Consider the following 18,680-nt stretch of genomic DNA (forward strand, 5'->3'; position numbering starts at 1 on the left):
CATTCAAAGCCATTGTTTCTTTGTTGATTTTTTTATTAGATGATCTATTGCTGTGAGTGGGGTGTTGAAGTCCCCTAGTATTATGGTATTACTATCAATGAGTTTCTTTATGTTTGTGATTAATTGATTTATATATTTGGGTGCTCTCACATTTGGTGCATAAACATTTACAATTGTGAGGTCTTCTTGGTGGATAGACCCCTTGATTATGATATAATGCCCTTTTGCATCTCTTGATACAGTCTTTATTTTAAAGTCTAGATTGTCTAATATAAGTATGGCTACTCTGGCTTTCTTTTGTTGACCATTAGCATGATAGATGGTTCTCCATCCCCTTATTTTCAATCTGTGGGTGTCTTTAGGTCTAAGTGGGTCTCTTGTAAACAGCATATAGATAGATCTTGTTTTATTATCCATTCTGTTAAACTATGTCTTTTGATTGGAGCATTGAGTCCATTGACGTTTAGAGTAAGTACTGAAAGATATGAATTTATTGCCATTTATGTTGCTTGTAGAGTTGGCGTTTCTGGTGGTGTTCTCTGGTCCTTTCTAGTCTTTGTTGTTTTTGGTATTTATTTATTTATTTATTTATTTTCATCTTTTCTCCCCTCAGAGAGTCCCCCTTAAAATTTCTTGCAGGGCTGGTTTAGTGGTCACAAACTCCTTTAATATCTGTTTGGGAAACTTTTTATCTCTCCTCCTATTTTGAATGATAGCCTTGCTGGATAAAGAATTCTTGGTTGCATATTTTTCTGATTCAGCACATTGAATATATCCTGTCACTCCTTTCTGGCCTGCCAAGTTTCTGTGGATAGGTCTGCTGCAAACCTGATCTGTCTTCCCTTGTAGGTTAAGGACTTTTTTTCCCTTGCTGCTTTCATGATTCTCTCCTGGCCTGAGTATTTTGTGAATTTGACTATGATATGCCTTGTTGATGGTCTGTTTTTGTTGACTCTAATGGGAGTCCTCCATGCTTCCTGGATTTTGATGTCTGTGTCTTTCCCCAGGTTAGGAAAGTTTTCTGCTATGATTTGCTCACATAACCCTTCTACCCCTATTCCTCTCTCTTCCTCTTCTGGGACCTCTATGATTCTGATGTTGTTCCTTTTTAATGAGTCACTGGTTTCTCTAATCCTTAAATCGTGCTCTTTTGCCTTAATCTCCCTTTTTTCTTCTGCTTCATTTTTCTCCATAAGTTTGTCCTCTATATCACTGATTCTCTGTTCTACCTCATCCATCCTTGCTGCTGTGGCATCCATTAGGGACTGCAGCTCAGGTATAGCATTTTTTTACTTCATCCTGACTAGCTTTTACTTCTTTTATCTCTGCAGAAAGGGATTCTAATCTAGTTTCGACTCCAGCTAGTATTCTTATTATCGTGATTCTAAATTCTGGTTCATACATCTTGCTTGTATCTGTATTGGTTAAGTCCCTAGCTGTTGTTTCTTCCTGCTCTTTCTTTTGGGGTGAATTCCTTCATTTCATCATTTTGAAGGGAGAAAAGGAATTAATGAGGTAAAAAAAATTAAAATTAAAACACACACACACTCGAATAAATGATGCTAGATGCTAGGTGTGTTTTGGTCTGGGTGTTGAAATGGGCTTGATAGATTAGAGAAAAAAGGGAAATAAAAAAAAGTAAATCGTTTGAAAATTTGAAAATCAAATACCCTGAAGTAGACTAAAATGACATAATGGAAGTAAAATAAAGTTTGAAAAAATTTACACAAAAGTAAAAAATATAGTAGAAAAAAATTAAAGAAAAATATTTTTAATAAAAATTGAAAATAAAAATGAATTTTTTCTCTTTCTGTATTCAAGAAAAAGAAAAGATACAAAAAAGAGAAAAAAGAAAAAAGGAAGAAAGAAATAAAATTGAATAGATGGACCAGTGAACAGACTGAAATACGTCTGAAATTACTTCGTTTCCCCAGAAGTCAAACTATGAAGCACTTTAGAGTCCATAAACTAAGCAGGCAGAGAGACTTGGTTCCTGAAGAGTGAGGTTGGCCCAGTTGGGCAGCACTTAGTGTAATGGCTCCTTTCTCCACTAGATGGCGCTGCTTAGCTTACTAGGGTGGATTGTTGTGGTGCTTGTAGGTGTGTAGGCACATGCGCGGGAGCGGTGAAAATGGCATCACCCAGCTACCCAGTCTCTAGTATCGAAACTCTGTTCTCCCGGATCAGCAATCACACACCCATCCTTTGTATTCGGCTTCCATCCACTCCCCGCTTTTACACAGACCGTGACCAAGCCCCAGGCAGCACGTCCTTCCTGAGTTTTGTCTCAGAGGCGGCTGTTTTTCCCGACCCCTTACGTCTGAGGGACTGCGGCTTTGACTGTTCTGCCCCTCTGTGGGAGGGTCTCACTGAGTAATGCCCGAATGCCAGCCGCACCCAGGAACGTTTGCATGTCCGTGCTGCTGCCGATGCCCAGAGATTGCACCCAAGAAAAAGTTCGTGAGATAGTGTAGCTGCAGCATTTCAGGGATTACGGAAAATCTCAACACACATCTGGCACCAGGCCTCACCCTTAACAACCTTGTTCCAGCACCAGTGGATGTGATTGCTCTCCGGAGTCCACTGGGGCCTTGCCTTTGGGGGACCCACACAGCCTCTACCAGGTGTCCTCCCAGCAGGGAACTGCCTCTCCCTGTGTGGCCTGAAGAATCCCAGATTTCACTCTGCTCCTGGGGATTCGCCCTTCCCACCAGAACACCGCCAGGTATTGAGCTGTGGAGTTTCAGACTCTGCTCCCCCTGTGTATAGAGTCTTAATGGAATTTAAACCCTTTCCTTTCTCCCTTTTTAGTTCAGTCCCTGCAGCTGTTTCCACTTTTCCACTTTCTCTCCAGCTGCTTTTGGGGGGAGGTGCTTTTCCCATATTCTCCACCCCCCCATCTCCGTCCTCTCTCTGCACACAAAAGCCGCTCCCTGCCCTCCGTGGCTTCTCTCTCCCCCAGTTCACCTCTCCCCACCATGTACCTGCTGAATTCTGTGGTTCAAGTTGTGCATATTGTTGTGTTAATTCTCAGATCAGTTTTCTAGGTGTGCAGGATGGTTTAGTGTTGATCTGGCTGTATTTCATGGATGCGAGACACACAAAAAGCTTCCATGCTGTTCCGCCATCTTGGGTCCTCCCCTAGAAATAGTGTATTTTAAGGTGAAATGCTGGAAGCCTTCCCTATCTTCAGGAACACAACCAGAGGACAGTTGCTCCCAGTCATAAAGGATGGGTAGGAAGGTCCAATTCATTTGGATTTCCAGTTATGAAGCTAGGTGAGATTTAGAAACAAATACCTCAGTGTTTTTCCTATGACTGGTATGACCACAGAAACAGGAATTATACCAGAATCATGAAGTCTTTGAATCTTGGAATCAGAATAAAAGAATGAGAATCTTAGAATCGTAAACCATATATTTGAAATCCTAGAGTCTCAGAATAATTGAATGATACAGTCTTAGAATCCTAGAATAAATGAATGTTAAAATTTCTAGAGTCTGGGAATAATTGAATATGTTCTGAGTCTTTTTTTTTTTTTTAACTTATGTTTCAGGCTGAAAAATTCTTCCTTATATTGAGCCAAATTAGGAATTCTTGCAATTTCCATCTTGCCTTGAGACCACAGATGACAGCATTTTAAAGTCATATTTAAAAACCACCATTATATCCCCCGATCTTCTCTTCTCAGGATGAATATTCCCAATTTCTTCATTTAGTATAATACGTAAATATTGTAATAAAGCCAGATACTGTGAGACTCTGTAGATCTCCTGTGACTCATCAAATTTTCATCTACTAGTTTTAACAACTATTGATGGTTGTTCCCTGAGACAATTATTACTGTGATGTTTGCCAAATAGTGATTTTCTAACTCCATTATTCCTTCTTCTTTTATTAGTTGGCATCATTGTTCACACCAGGGTGGATTCATGAATTCTTACTTTTTTTCAATGGTTTTCATCCATGACTATCACTTTTTATTTTGATGCTCAGATTGTTCCATTATTTTCCCCCCTTGGTGATGGCCCTGCAGCTCCCTTATTGTTTTTAAGTTTATTTATTTTAGAGAGAGAGAGGGAGAGAGAATCACAAGCAGGCCAGCGCAGAACCCAACATGGGGCTGAAGCCCACAAAACTGCAAGATCATGACCTGAGCTGAAACCAAGAGTTGGATGCTTAACTGACTGAGCCACCCAGGGGCCCCAACACAGGCACATCTTAAGTTCCATAGTGAACACACACGCTGCCTTCCTTCCTCCAATATTCCCACCATATGGAAGATGGTGTGGATGCATGTTTTTGTGCATTTATTAATACACATGTACCTATACTCAATGTGTATTTAACATTAAATAAATAAGTTAAATTCATGTGTATTAAACATTTATGTATCTGGCATTTTTTTTTGAATGGTATCAAACTTGATGATACCCTTAAATGTGCCTTTTTCCCTGGCCAATTGGAATTCAAGATTCAGCCATGTTGATACATTTAGAGCTAGTTAGGCCATCTTAACTGCTCTCTAGTGGGCTGTTGTATGATAAACCATTTTTAAAAAATCTACTTTTCCACTGAGAAATAGTTACATTGTTTGCATTTTTTGATCTATTGCAAATAGTACAACATATTTTTCCTTATGTGTGTCTCCATAGCCCATGTGAGAGCATTTCTCTCTGGTTAATAATCCAGAAGTAAAATTTCTGGGCCATCCAATATATGCCTCTTCCAATATATGCAAAAACCACTTGCTCTCCAAAGTGATTATGCAAATTTTCACTCCCCCCTGTGATATGTGAGAGTTCCTGTTTCTCAACATCCTCACCAATATTTGGAATTACTAGACTTTTAAGCTTTTGCCAGCCTGGTAGGTAGAAATGTTAAATTATGAGTGCTTAAATTTGGATACTAGTGAGGTTAAGTATCTTTTCATGTGCTTATTGCCTATTGGGAGTTTTTGTGTATTGCCTGTTCATGTCCTTTGCCAATTTTCTGTTAGGTTGTTTAAAGAATTATTTTATATGAATTCTTTAAATATCCTGCATATTAATCACAATATTATATGTATGCAAATAATATTATATGCTTGTATGTATGCTTATATGTATTGCAAATTTCTTCTCCCAGTGTGTGACTTAACTTTTAACCTCATTTATAGTGTATTTTGATATACATAGGTTTAAAGTTTTAAGGCAATCAGATGTGTTCATCAAATCAAAGTTTATGCTTTTTGCATCTTTAAGGGGCACATGTACCCCAATATTTATAGCAGTACTATCACAATAGCCAAATTATGGAAACAGCCCTAATGTCCTTTGACTAACAAATGGATAAAGAAACTGTGGCACATATATATGGCATGGATTACACAATGGACTATTACTCAGCAATCAAAAAGAATGAAATCTTGCCATTTGTAACAAGGTGGATGGAACTAGAATGTATTATGCTAAGCGAAAGAAGTCAGTCAGAGAAAGATAGATAACCATATGATTTCACTCATATGTGGAATTTAAGAAACAAAACAGATGAACATCAGGGAAGGGAAGGACAAATAAGGTAAGAGCAGAGAGGGAGGCAAACTGTAAGAGACTCTTAAATACAGAGAACAAACTGAGAGGTGCTGGAGGGGTGTTGTGTGGGGGGATGGGAATGAAGGAGGGCACTTGTTGAGGTGAGCACTTGGTGTTATATGTAAGTGATGAATCCCTGACTTCTACTCCTGAAACCATTATTACACTGTATGTTAACTGACTTGGATTTAAATAAAAAATGTTTTTAAAAGGATGAAAAAAAAAAACCCTCTTCCCTACTCTGATGTCAGTTATAAGGATATTCTCCTATATCACCTTTGAAAAGTTTTTGTCTCTAGATTTTCAATCCACCTTTTGTGTATGATGCAAAGTTGTGTGGCACACTAGCCTTCTGCCCTACTCTGTGCTGACTGTTCAAGGCCCGGATCCTGCTTCAGATTCTGTCTCTCTCTCTCTCTCTCCCTCTCTGCCCCTCCTCTACTTGTGTTCTCTTTCTCTCTCTCTTTCTCTATCAAAGATAAATAAATAAACATTAAAAAAAATACTCCCAGGATATTTCAATTCAGGTCCACAGGATACTTACTCACCTTTCTGGACTCCCTTGTAGCCAGAAGAGGTCAGGTGACATGGCTCTGCCCAATGAGGTGTAAGCAGAAGAGCCTTGGCGATTTCTACGAAAACATTGACTTAAGGGTCTTTTCCCTTCTACCTCCTTTCTTTCCTTCTCCTACTTCTTTTCTGAAAAATAGAAAGGCTAGAGGTTAATCACCCTTATGCCACCATGAGGTGACAATCTTAAAGACAGAAGCTGCAAGCTAAAGATGGTGGAGGGACAGACAGAAAGAACTTAGACCATTAATGACGTTGTGGGGCTGCTGCGCCCGTCTGCCTCTGGACTTTGTTGTTGATTTTTAAGTTTTATAATTTTTTTCTTCTGTATCTATTTAGAATTCTTGTTGTGAAAGAAGACAAATCCATTTTTGGTTAGGCTGCTTTCATGTGACTTATAACGGAATGCAAATCTCAATACAGAAAAGGACCTAGTTTTGTTTTGTTTTGTTTTGCTTTTCCATATAAACACCCGATCCTTTTTTTTTTTTTTTTGAATTTGCGTGAGTAAAGTTGACACACAATGTAACATTAGTTTTGTAGGTGCTCAGCATTGAAGTTCAACATCTCTATATGCTATGCTGTGCTTACCACAAATGGAGTTATTTTTTTTAAGCACATTTGAGGTTTATCTTTTCCTCACTGACTGATCCTGCTTCCTCTATATGACAAGTTTTCATAAGTATGTTCCTAAACGTTATATTCTATTTTGATTTATCTGTTTATTTACCCCTATGCCAATATTATAGTCTCAAATCATTGTAAGTCTTAATAGCTGGTAGGGTAAATCTTTCCTTCTCTTCCTCTTATTCCAGGATGTCATCTACTTGTTCGCAAAGAATTTTTTGAGCACCTACTAGGTGCCAGGCACCGCTCCAGGGTATGGAGTTGAACAAAATAGATAAACATCTCTATTGTCATGGAGCTTACATTCCGTTGGAACTTTTGCCCTTCATCCTTCTGTATTAATCTTTGAATCAGCTTGTCAAATTCTTTGAAAACTTTTCTGAAGCAAAAAAAGCCTTATGGAATGTTTTATGGAGTTGTATTGAATTTATTTAGTATTTAAGAAGAATTTCCATCTTGTGGATTTTGAGATTTACTGGCTCGTAAGATGGCAAAGCTCTCTGTTCTTGTATGTTCCTGGGTAATGGTTTTTGTTGTAACTGGAAATGGCATTTTCTTTTCCTTTTTATTTCTAAATAATTATAAACTTACAAGAAGTTGCAAAAGTACTGCCAGGAGGCCTCTGTGGCCATCACCTAGCTTCTCCCAGTGGCCACATCTCAAATAACTACAGTACATTATCAAAACAAGCGATTGTACTTTAATATCGTACAATTAACTAGACTGCAGACCTTACTTGGATTTCACCGGTGTTTGCACACACTCCTTTTTCACTATGCCTTCATGGATAGTCCTGTGACATTTTATCACATATTTAGATTTGTATAAACACCACTGCAATTAAGATATAGGACTGTACTGTCACCACAAAGGATCTGTCTCTCTCTCTTTTTTTGTTAAACGTTTGTTTATTTTTTGCGGGAGAGACAGAGTGTGAGTGGGGGAGGGGCAGAAAGAGAGGGAGACACCGAATCTGAAACAGGCTGTTAGCATAGAGCCCCACGTGGGGCTCCAACTCACGAACCACGAGATCATGACCTGAGCCGAAGTCAGATGCTTAACCGACTGAGTCGCCCAGGTGCCCCCAAGGATCTCTCTCTCTCTTGTTACCTCTTCATCATCACACCCTTGCCTGATTTCCCTGGTTTCCTTGGCAACCACTACTCTGGTCTCCATCTCTAAGCTTTTGATATTTCTGAAGGTCATACAGATGCAATCATAGAGTGTGGAACCTTTTCCTCTCAGCATAATTCCTTTAAGATGCACCCAAATTGTTACACACGTCAACAGTTTGTTCCTTCTTATTGCTGAGTATTATTCCATTGTATAGATAAGCGACATTTTGTTTAACCATTCACCCATGGAAGGATATCTGGGTTGTTTCCAATTTGGGGACTTTACAAATAAAGCTGGTATGAACATGCACATACTAGTTCTGTGAACACATTTTCACTTCTCAGGAGTCATTTACAGATTGTATGGTAAGTGTATATGTAACTTTTTAAGAAACTGCTATCTATTTTCCAGAACAGCTCCACCATTTTGCTTTCCTACCAGCAGTGGATAAAAGACCCGGCTCCTTACTTCCTTGCCAGTATTTGATATTATCATTTCTTTTTTATTTTAGCCATTCTAATATGCATGTAGTGATATCTGATCATGGTTTTAATTTAGCATTACCCTAATGTCTAGGGATGTTGAACATCTTTTCATGTACTTCTCTGAACTGACATTTTTTTTTTTAATTTTTTTTTCAACGTTTTTTATTTATTTTTGGGACAGAGAGAGACAGAGCATGAATGGGGGAGGGGCAGAGAGAGAGGGAGACACAGAATCGGAAACAGGCTCCAGGCTCCGAGCCATCAGCCCAGAGCCCGACGCGGGGCTCGAACTCACGGACCGCGAGATCGTGACCTGGCTGAAGTCGGACGCTTAACCGACTGCGCCACCCAGGCGCCCCTGAACTGACATATTTTAAAATTACATCTTTTATTATAATGATACACAACAGGATGGTCGAATTTTTGCATGTATCGATCTCTATTTATCAACCATACTAAACTTTCTAATTAGTTATAATAGTTTATAGATGATCTTGAATTTATTGGTCACAAAAATTACAATTTTTGTCTTTCTTTCTTATTTATATCTCTCATTTCTTCCTCTTATCCAATGGTTCCTAATGCATCTCTAGAATTATTGTTCCTGACTTTAATGGGAATGTTTCCAATATCTCACCATTAAGTATGATGTTGATTTTTGGCACAAAATATTTAGGAACTATCCATTTGCTCCAATTTTACTAAGAAATTTTTCAAACATCAAGAATATATGGTGAATTTGTCAAATATCTTTTCAGTCTCTTCAGAGATGATCATGTCTTTGCCACTTTGATCTTTCAATCTATGTAATTATAATATAGCTTTTTTTGAGAGAGAGAAAGAGAGGCACAGAGAAAGGGGGGGGACAGAGGATCCAAAGGGGGTTCCATGCTGACAGCAGTGAGCCCGATATGGAGCTCGAACTCATGAACTGCAAGATTACCACCTGAGCCAAAGTCAGATGCTCAACGAACTGAGCCACCCAGGCGCCCCTATAATATAGCTCATTACTATTAAACCATTCTTGCCTTTTTGGTATAAGGTTAATTTGGTTGCAGTGTGTTGTTCTTTTAAAGTGCTTCATTATTCTATTCACTAAAATTTTAAAGATTGTTTTGTATTAGTACTTACAAATAAGCTTGGTTTGTTTCCTTTTTGCTGTGCCTTTTGGTCAGGATGGCCACCGATGCTATGATGACTTTACAAAAAGCATTTGGATGTTTTCCCTTTCTGTGCAAGGTAACAGTTTAAATGGAATTGGAGTTAACCCTTTCCTAATGACTCGAGATAACACACCTGTGAATCACTTGCACCTGGGGTGGGGGAGCTCTTTGCCTGCATGCCGGGGGGGGGGGGTCATGTCATTCCCCTGCTTCAGATGTTTCAATGGCTTCCCATTGCTCTTGGAATAAAATCTGACTCCTTACTGGCCTTCAAGACCCTGCACGACCTGGTTCAGGTCTGTTAACACTTCATGTCATACAGTCTCCTGCTGTTCACTGCACTCCAGCCACATCTGGCCCCTTTCTGTTCCTGAAACACCCCAGGATTGTTCCAGCCCAGAAAGCTTTGCACTTGCTGATTCCTCTGCCTGGAATGCTCATTCAACTGTTATATTGAATGGCTTATTCTCATCCTTCAGGCCTTGCTTCGAACAAGCCCTCCCTCCCATCCTATTTAGAGTGAGGTCCCTTAGTTCCCTTTCATCATTCTATGTTTCCTTACTGTATCATTCATTATGCTCTGTAATTGTCCTGTTAACTTTTTTACTTGCCTATTGTCTGCTATGCTATCTTCCACCCCACTGTTGACTCTGAGCTCCTTTAAGTTCTCTCGGAACCTTGCCTGTCTTATTCATAGTGCATAGCAGACAGTCAAACACACACACACACATACACACACATGCACACACGTAAAAAATATTGTTGACTGAATGAATCGATCAGAGGACCAGTGATGGCAACCCTGGGAAGAATAGCAGTTCTATTGTCAGAAAATAGATAAGGAATCGGCTAGGGTGGAGATTTGGTTTGTACACGTTTCATTTTAGATGATAACAAAGGAGCCAAGTGGAAAGTTTCGATAGGCATCTGGAGATATAAGAATGGAGTGAACTGGAAAGGGTTATAAGCGTAGATTTGAGTTTTCCTTAACCATCTGTTAATGTACTCAATCACTCATCCACTAATGTACATGTCTCTTCATCCACCCATCTATGAATCCATTTATTCATTCATGGATTTAGATCACAGACTTTTGAGTAAACGATGAGCCAAACCCTGGGTTCCAGGGATACATGACCAGTGGACAGTGTCTGTCCTCAAAGAGTGTAAGTCTGGAGGGAATTGGGAGAGTAGTGGACATAAAGTAATAACAGTCTGTAGTAAGCACTGCTATGAGGTAGCCACAAGTGTACCTTGTGAGTGAAAGTGAACAATTTAATCTTGAGGGCATGCCAAAAATTAGGAACGATTGGAGAGGAGGAGGTGACAAGAGCTGACAAGCAAAGGAAGAGGTGTGTCAGGGTGGTAAAGGGAGAAAGAGGAGAGAAATTATATCATAGTAGAAGAAACTTAGGCTTTAGAGTCCGAGTGACCACACTTTGAATCCCAGCCCTACTTCTTACCAAGTGGGTAATTTTGGAGAAATGATTTATCCTCTCTGAGCCTCAATTTTTTCCCTGGAAAATAGATGCCAACCCCAAAGCCACACAGAGTAGATCCTGCCAGATACATAGTAGGCACTCATGGATAATGGCTGAATGGTGGTGATGGGGGTGGGGGTGGGGATGGTGGTAACTGGAAGACAGTTTAGAAAACTCACTTCTTGTTTGTTGAGCAGTATCTGACTTAGATTTCTTGAGACCTTGCCCCTGGAATTGAAGAAGCCACATGAAGTTTCGGTGGAGGGTGGAAGAGGGCCAAGTTTGTGCTGCCATCTTTTGCAGGCTGACTGCCGTTTGGATGGAGGCTGGATACCAGCCATCTGCTTTCTGTAAGGAAAATGCATTAGCCACAATCCATTTGCTGGATTTGCTGACTCAAAATCTTTCACGATGACTGCTGAAATTAAGTACCTACCTTTCTTTTTTTTCTATTTTAAAAGATATGCCTTCCTGCTGTGCTTAAATAGTAGGGTCAAGTGCAATGGTTAGGGGAAGTAGTGTTTAGTTAGAATCAATATTCTCTTGGTGAATATGGGGGACTGTGGCTTGGAACTTGGTGGAGAGGATTCACATTCTGCCTTCCACCCCTCTGGAGTGGCGGAGCACTCCAGGTGGGTAAGGGAAAACAGAACCTGGCAGGAAAATATAAATATTTCTGTCAAGCAGGCCTTCAAAGGTGATAGTGGCACCTGCTTAAAGTCCCCAGAACTGTGCCCAATATCTATCAGCTATGTGGTAAATAGACCTCCCATCCCCTTTCTCCTATAGGATTGGCATCCTGATGCCCTGGTGTCAAGGTCCTAAAGAGGGAAGGAAGCCAGGACATGGGTGGCCAAACTCCATGACTGGTGAGATTGTGGGTTCAGAAATGGCTGGAGAGAAGGCAACTCCTCTCTGTCAAGTGCCTACAGACTGCCAAGCATTATGCTAGTGGCTTCATGTTTGATCCTCACGATAGCCCATGAGTTAGTACTATTCAACTCATTTTGCAGATGAGGAAACGAGTGACTTGCCCCCAATCATGGAACTAATTCAAGATGGAGCCAACATATGAACCCACGCCTTTCTGAACCCAAAGCCTCCACTCCTCATGATACAGCCCTATGAGGTTGGAACGCTGGGGAAATGAAAAGGGGACTGAGCTGTGGGAGAACCAACAGCTCTGATCTCTTGCCACTTAGTCAGCTCAGGGCTTTAAGTCCTTCAAGGAGCCAAACTTCAAGAGAGCTAGGTCTGAGCCAGAACTTACAGAGTGAGGGCAAGGTGGGCAGGAGGGTGCAACGTGGAGGTGGCCATGGGGGCAGGGGGATTGCTCAGAATTTCCTGACCTCCTCCTCCCTCAGAGTCTCTTCTTGTTGTCACTCTTTGGCACAATAGGGGTGGTCTTGATGCCCGTGTATGTGAGCTGCTGGAAGCCCCCGGACCCCAGCCACCCAGCTCTGCTGTGAGCTGAGCCCTCCCTTTGCAGAGAGCCAAGGATATTTTAATGGTCTCATGGCTTCATGGCTTGGGGCCCATGAGCTTTTTTTAAGAGCTTACACAAATATAGAATAGTTAAGCCCTGGGAAGAAAACTACACTGGCTCCAAAACGTGAGCAGAAAAACAGCAACATCAGAATGAACAAATGTTTCATTAAAATGTCTGCAAGTGCAGTATTAATGCCAACTAGTCATGGGTGACCCAAACCAATTCTTGTTTCGTTATAATAAGTATAGTTAAGTTCAAGTTACAAAACAAAAGGAGTGGCTTACTCTTCACCAAACTCGAAATTACAAAAATCCTTTTCAAAACATTTATGGCAGTAAATGGTATTTGATGCAAGAGAAGTTTACTATGCTTGTCGTGATGAGAATGGGTCTCTAGTCGCTGAATGCCTTAGAAGGACTCTGCCGGCCCTACAGTGCAGGGTCTCTTTGGGTCACAGGGCTGGCCACAGAGGAGGGAAGCTGCAGCTGGTCTCTTGGAGGAACTGGGGATCACGATCCAGTAGGCAGGGACGTAAATGGGGGCGGGGGGGGCGGCATCTGCCATCAGCAGCTGTGGTCTTTTAGGTAATACTGGAGAAGGACAGCTGATGGGCAGCACATAGCGGCCCCAAACACCCGTCTGTATCTGCTCTTCCGGAGCGGGTAAGCAACGCGCTCAACATGGGTTCTAACAGCGCCCTCTGGTGGCGGCTGTGTGTGTGTGTGTGTGTGTGTGTGTGTGGAGAAGCGGCTGGCTGGGGCCCTCCTGGAGGCAGAGAGACCAGGGAGGAGGCCGTAGCTGGGTCCAGTGAAGAGGTGATGGGAGTCTGGGCTGCACCGGGGGCAGTGGAGACAGAGGGAAGAAGATGGACTTGAGAGATGTGCCTAAGGTAGAAATGGCAAAACTTCCGGAATAACCGGATGTGGAAAGAAGGAGAAGGAAGAGTTCTGGTAACTCGAGTCCCGGAGGGGTTGGCGGTGGTGCCAGTGCTAGCCAGGAAATGCGGGAGGAGCAAGCGTTTGGTAGATATCTGCTGATGGCAATTCACATCATGCAAACTTACTAGGCTTGAAGGGGCGTGTGGTATGTCCACAGGAAACCATCCAGGGTGCAAAGTGACACGCTGGCTTCACGAGGTGGGCCCCAAGTGAAGGCGCAGATGAGGGCACCCACCCAGACAGAGCATGTTTATTTCACCAGAGGACCTTTCACCTTGGGCTTTCTCCTAACACACCACCCATTCATTCCATGCACAAAGCCTCTGCTGATGTTCACAGTCTGGCAGAGAATGAGGCGTGAATGAAGGAAGCTGATCTGTGTGGTGGCAGGGTCCCCATCACGAGTGCTGTGGGTCTCTGCTTCAGCCTGATGGGTGTGGGAGGGGCCGTAGCAGGCCCCCTGGTGGAAGTGACGTCTGAACTGAGTCTGGAAGTCTGGGAGGGGGGTACATATGGAAGGCATTCTAGCAGAGAGAGGAGCAGGCTAGCTCATGGAGCCCAGATTATTAGCTGAGGGTTTTGCTGTGGCTGTTCAGGGGAGTAAGAGAAAAGAAAGGGTTCAGAACCAAGACTTACTGAACCCCGACAAGGGGCTGTGTTAGTTTTCTAACACTACTGGAGCAAATGACCACAAATTTGGTGGCTTAAAACGACACAAGTGTATTCTCTCACAGCTCTGGAGGTCAGAAGTCTGAAATTAGTCTCACTGGGCTAACAGCAGGGCATTGATCGACAAGATTCGCTCCTTCTGAGGCCCGAGGGGGGATCTGCTATCTTGCTTTTTCAGCTCCTTGTGGCTGTCCGTGTCCTGGGGCTCGTGAACCTCCCTCCATGTTCCAGGTTCACTCTAGCCTGTGCCTCAATCATCACCTCTCCTCCTGTGACTCTCACCCCTGCGTCCCTCATATAAGGACCTCTGTGATCATGTCGGGCCCACTTACATAATACAGAACAATCCAGGATAATCACAAACTCTTCGATAATCACACCTGAATAGTCCTTTTTGCCACGTTCACGGTTTCTGGTGCTGACAATGTGGACATCTTTGGGGGCCATTAATTCAGCCTGTAGGTGCCCAAAACATATGTCATCACCAGGGCACAGAGAGCCACACTTAGACCCTGGGAGCCTGTTTGATCCAAGACCCAGGCTTTTAGTTCCTACCCCTGGCTGACTCCACTGCAAGTCCCATGTGGAATCTGGCCACTGCCCCTGAGCTCAGAGATTACTTACTTTCTAATTAAATTGTATTCCCACAATTAGGCAAACAGGGGTGGGGACTGTAGGGTTGAACACAGCTAAATGGGCTCTTCTCAGAGCAAAACTCACAGCAGGACTTCTCAGAGCCTTTATCATGTTGTGTACTCTGACTCTCCAAATTCAACTCATCACGAAGCTTTTCTGAGATAGCAACGTTATCTCAGAACACAGTTTAGGCAGTGCTGCATAGACCAGGCTACTTCCTGCGGTGTCAAAGAAGGTGTTATTTAAACCAAGAGGAGACAACAATACAAAGGCTGGGGAGTGAACATTCCAGGCAGAAGGGACAGTGTGAATAGAGGCCGCCAGGTGGGAGGGGATGGCATATTTAAGGAAGTGAAAGAACGAAAGGAGAGTAATATGGCTAAATCACAGGCACACGGATGGAGAAGAGAAGTTTGGCAGGGGAAGCTACCAGAAAGACCAGATCACACAGGTACTTGTGAGTCATGGTGAAGAGTTTCAAAGGTATCAGGTAGGTGTTATGCATGGAATTTGCATAATAAACACAATAACAACACTGTTTGAAGATTTGACTACAAGAGGCCAGAGGGTAAGTCTTGCTCCCAGTGAGCAGAGCAGTGGCTGATAAACAGAACAGGAGCACCTGCCAACCATTTGCTGAGTGAAGAAAACAGTAAGAGGAGGAGGAACATCAGTACAGAGCCTACCGTAGTAGTGCCTGCGGATGATGGTCTGGGAGACGGAGAATGGACATGGGACAGGTAAGGGAGATGGGTTTTGGAACTAGATGCGACAGGAGTTGCTGATGGGTTGAAGGGAGGGCATAGATAAGGGAGGAATCTACAAGGTCTCCTGGGTTTCTGCCTCAAACAACTGGGCAGATGATGTGCCGTTTTCTGTGCAGGGGGAAACTGGCAGAGGCTAAGGGATATGGTATGGGGGGGCGGGGTAAGAGACCCAGGAGTCCGCTCTTGAACGTGCCAGGTATGAGATGCCTTTGGGATACGTGGGCACGGACGTCAGGCTGACAGTCTGGAGCCCAGAAGAGAGGTACAGGTGGAAGTGGCAGCCATGTCATGAGCCAGGTCACCCAGGGAGAGTAGGAATGAAGGGAGAAGAGGGCCGGGACCCACGTGGGTCCATAACAGTCTTAAAGCCAACAAAAACCAACAAAAACCAAACCAGCCAAACAAGGTCATGTTAGTGTGGTGAGCTGGAGAAGTCTGTTTCAGCTCCCTGGGTTTGCTTCTTCCTCTGTAAAATGAGATGATAATTCTTCCTCATAGGACCATACCCCAAAGCCCCGGACACACAAGGAGGGGCTCAACAGATGACAAAGCCCCAGGATGGCCCCGATTTCTCCGTTCTGACAAGACCGGAAAAGAGACAGACTTAGCTCTTCTCCAGCCGAAGCCAGCAGAAATAGGTCCCTTAGCCATCTCGATGAGTTAGTCCCCCTCAGAGCTTTGCCGATTCTCCAGGCTTCTCCAGAGCACTGGCCAGCAGGGCCCTGCCCTAGAAGGGAAGTCCATGCTGCATGCAGCTCCTCAGAATGACCACCGGAGGGAGCACCTCCTCAAGGCTGGTGCTTGCTCCCCCTCCCTTCCCCCCCCCCCCCCCCCCCCCCCCGCAACTCCCTCTCCTCCTCTCCCTCCCTTTCCCTCTTCTGTAGCTTTCATCAGAATTTCCCTCTCATCTTCTCTGTGCCAGACTCTGTCTTCCATGCTGAGGACACAGAATTCCTGAGCCTGAGAATTTCATGAACTGTTCAAGAAAGGAAACCAATTATAATCATGGAATGGAGAGTGTGATGTAGGGGCTCTGGAGTAAGAAAGGCCCAAACAGAACCTTCATGCTGCTTCCTGAGGGCTGTGAGATCTCAGGCAGGTCCCTGCACCGCTCAGAGCTGTGATGACACCTGCAACTGCGTTGGAGGGTTGTGAGGATTATGTAAAATGTCAGTTTTCGTATGTGTGAATTAGCAATACCAAATAGCACCTACCTTGTAGTGCTGTCTTGAGAATTCAACGAAACAATACATATAGATCTCTTACTTCACAGTTGGCACTCAAAAATGCTAGCTCTTTAGTAAGTATTAATATTAGGACAACTCAGAGTAGGCCCTTAGTGTCAATTCTTTCTCTTATATGTCTAGCCCCAGCTCTACTTTACATATGTAGAAAGTGAGGCCCACGGAGGGTCTGTGCTTCCTCAAAGTCACCTAGGCAATGAGGCACAAGGCGGGGACCACTCCACGTCTTTCTTCTGGACCAAGCATAAAGCCAGCAGCAAGAGGCCACCAGGATGGCAGAGCAGACAGGGCCTTGTCCACCCAGGTGGGAACTCAGCACCTAGCAGCTGATGGAGTCCTCTGCACAGCACCCACTTGTAGCAATTAAGCTCTGGTCTCAGGTCCATTTGGTTATTTCTAGTTAGACAATTCAGCCCGCTGGCTGAGAGCTCTGAGGCATTTTAGGCCTTTTACCAAGTGGCCCTAATTTAACTTCTAATTCCATGCTTGTCACCCTCCCTTCCCTCAACACTTGATGTTTCAGATACTTTCATTCATTCATTGATTCTATAAATATATGAGTGTCTACCATATGCCAAACCAAGGAGGGCTTGCTACTCACAGGCTTGAAAGAGCAAGGGGAGGGAGCTACCACTGGAGCCTGGGGGAGTGGTTATAAGGAGTGGGTCACCTGTCTGGAGCTAAGACCTTTAGTGGAGGGATGCAGCCAACCCATGGAGACCCAGAGGGAGGGAATAGAAGGAAGCCCCTTTGTTGATGATGAACATAGGGGACCAGGGGAGTGTGTGTCTCAAAGATAGGCAGGTTGCCGTACTGAGAGCCTAGTGTAAAAATTTACAGAGAGGTGGAAACAATAAGAAAGAGTGAAGTGGAAATACTAGAATGAAAAAAAAACATACATGAAGTGCTTTTCTGAGTGCATCAGAAGACTCCATACATCGAAAGAAAGGATCAATGAACTTGAAGATAGGTCAGTAGGAAATTACCCAAACTGAAACACAAAGAAATAAAGGATTAAAAACAAACGAACAAACAAACAGAAGAGAGCCTTCAAGAGCTGTACAATATCAGTCCAGCATCCATGTAATTGAAATCCCAGGAGAAGAAATAACAGACCAGAACAACTATGTGAACAGATAGGCTGACCATTTTCTAAAGACAATGAAAGATATGAAATCATAAATCCAAGAACATAGAGAATCTCAACAGAATAATTTTTTAAAAATCTAGACACCTTATATTAAAACGGCTAAAAACCAAAGGTAAAGTGAAAATATTAAAGGCAGCCAGGGGAAAAGATACATTACATACAGAGGAACAAAGATAAGAATTACATCTTTAAAGAGCTAAGAAAGAAAAAAAAAAAAAGTCAACCCAAAATTCTATAACCAGTGAAAACAGCCTTCAAAATTAAAAAAAAAACAAACAGATTTTGTAGACAAACAAAAGCCAGGAAATTAATTCCCAGCAGACTTGTGCTATAAGAAACATTAAAGGAAGTTCTCCAGGCAAAAGGAATATGATACTGACAAAAGCTTGGGTTCACACAAAGAAAGAACTCCAGAAATGGTAAAAATGAAGGCAAATAGAAAATACTTTCAGGGCTCTCTGGGTCCACAGTCCTATCATTTGCAAGGAATAGACTTATCCCATTTCTCCCTAATTCTTGTGCCTCTTACTGTTTTCTCTTCTCTAACTGCTTTGTCTAGTGCCTCCAGTACAACGTTGACAAGTAGAGGACCTCTTTGGTTTGTTGCTGACCTTAGTGGAAATGTCCCTAGTATTTCTCCATTAAGTAAAATTCTAGCTTTAGGAGCAAAGTATATATTTTATGATACTAAAAAGACACTTACCAATTCATTCTATGGCGAGTTATATTAAGGGCTTTTTCAGCATCTATGGAGATAATCACATGATTTTCT

The 18,680-nt window shown here is 42.8% G+C and overlaps 2 protein-coding genes across 6 annotated transcripts in view; one reads left to right on the forward strand and one right to left on the reverse strand.

Annotated features, from left to right (window-relative positions):
* Positions 1 to 18,680, forward strand: part of RPS3 (ribosomal protein S3) — a 780,806-nt gene that overhangs the window by 253,504 nt on the left and 508,622 nt on the right. The gene's annotated exons all lie outside the window — the stretch shown is intronic.
* Positions 1 to 18,680, reverse strand: part of MAP6 (microtubule associated protein 6) — a 160,360-nt gene that overhangs the window by 84,410 nt on the left and 57,270 nt on the right. For 4 of the 5 annotated variants that reach the window (XM_049619567.1, XM_049619561.1, XM_049619571.1 and 1 more), the window contains 2 exons: positions 11,195 to 11,363; positions 6,122 to 6,272 (listed from right to left, as the gene is read on the reverse strand). The gene's annotated coding sequence lies outside the window, so the exon portion shown is untranslated. Of the gene's footprint in view, positions 1 to 2,984; positions 3,142 to 6,121; positions 6,273 to 11,194; positions 11,364 to 18,680 lie in introns of all 5 variants that reach the window. The other variant, XM_049619565.1, reaches the window with a different exon arrangement.

This window comes from Panthera uncia, chromosome D1 (assembly GCF_023721935.1).
Source record: "Panthera uncia isolate 11264 chromosome D1, Puncia_PCG_1.0, whole genome shotgun sequence".
Classification (NCBI taxonomy): domain Eukaryota; kingdom Metazoa; phylum Chordata; class Mammalia; order Carnivora; family Felidae; genus Panthera; species Panthera uncia.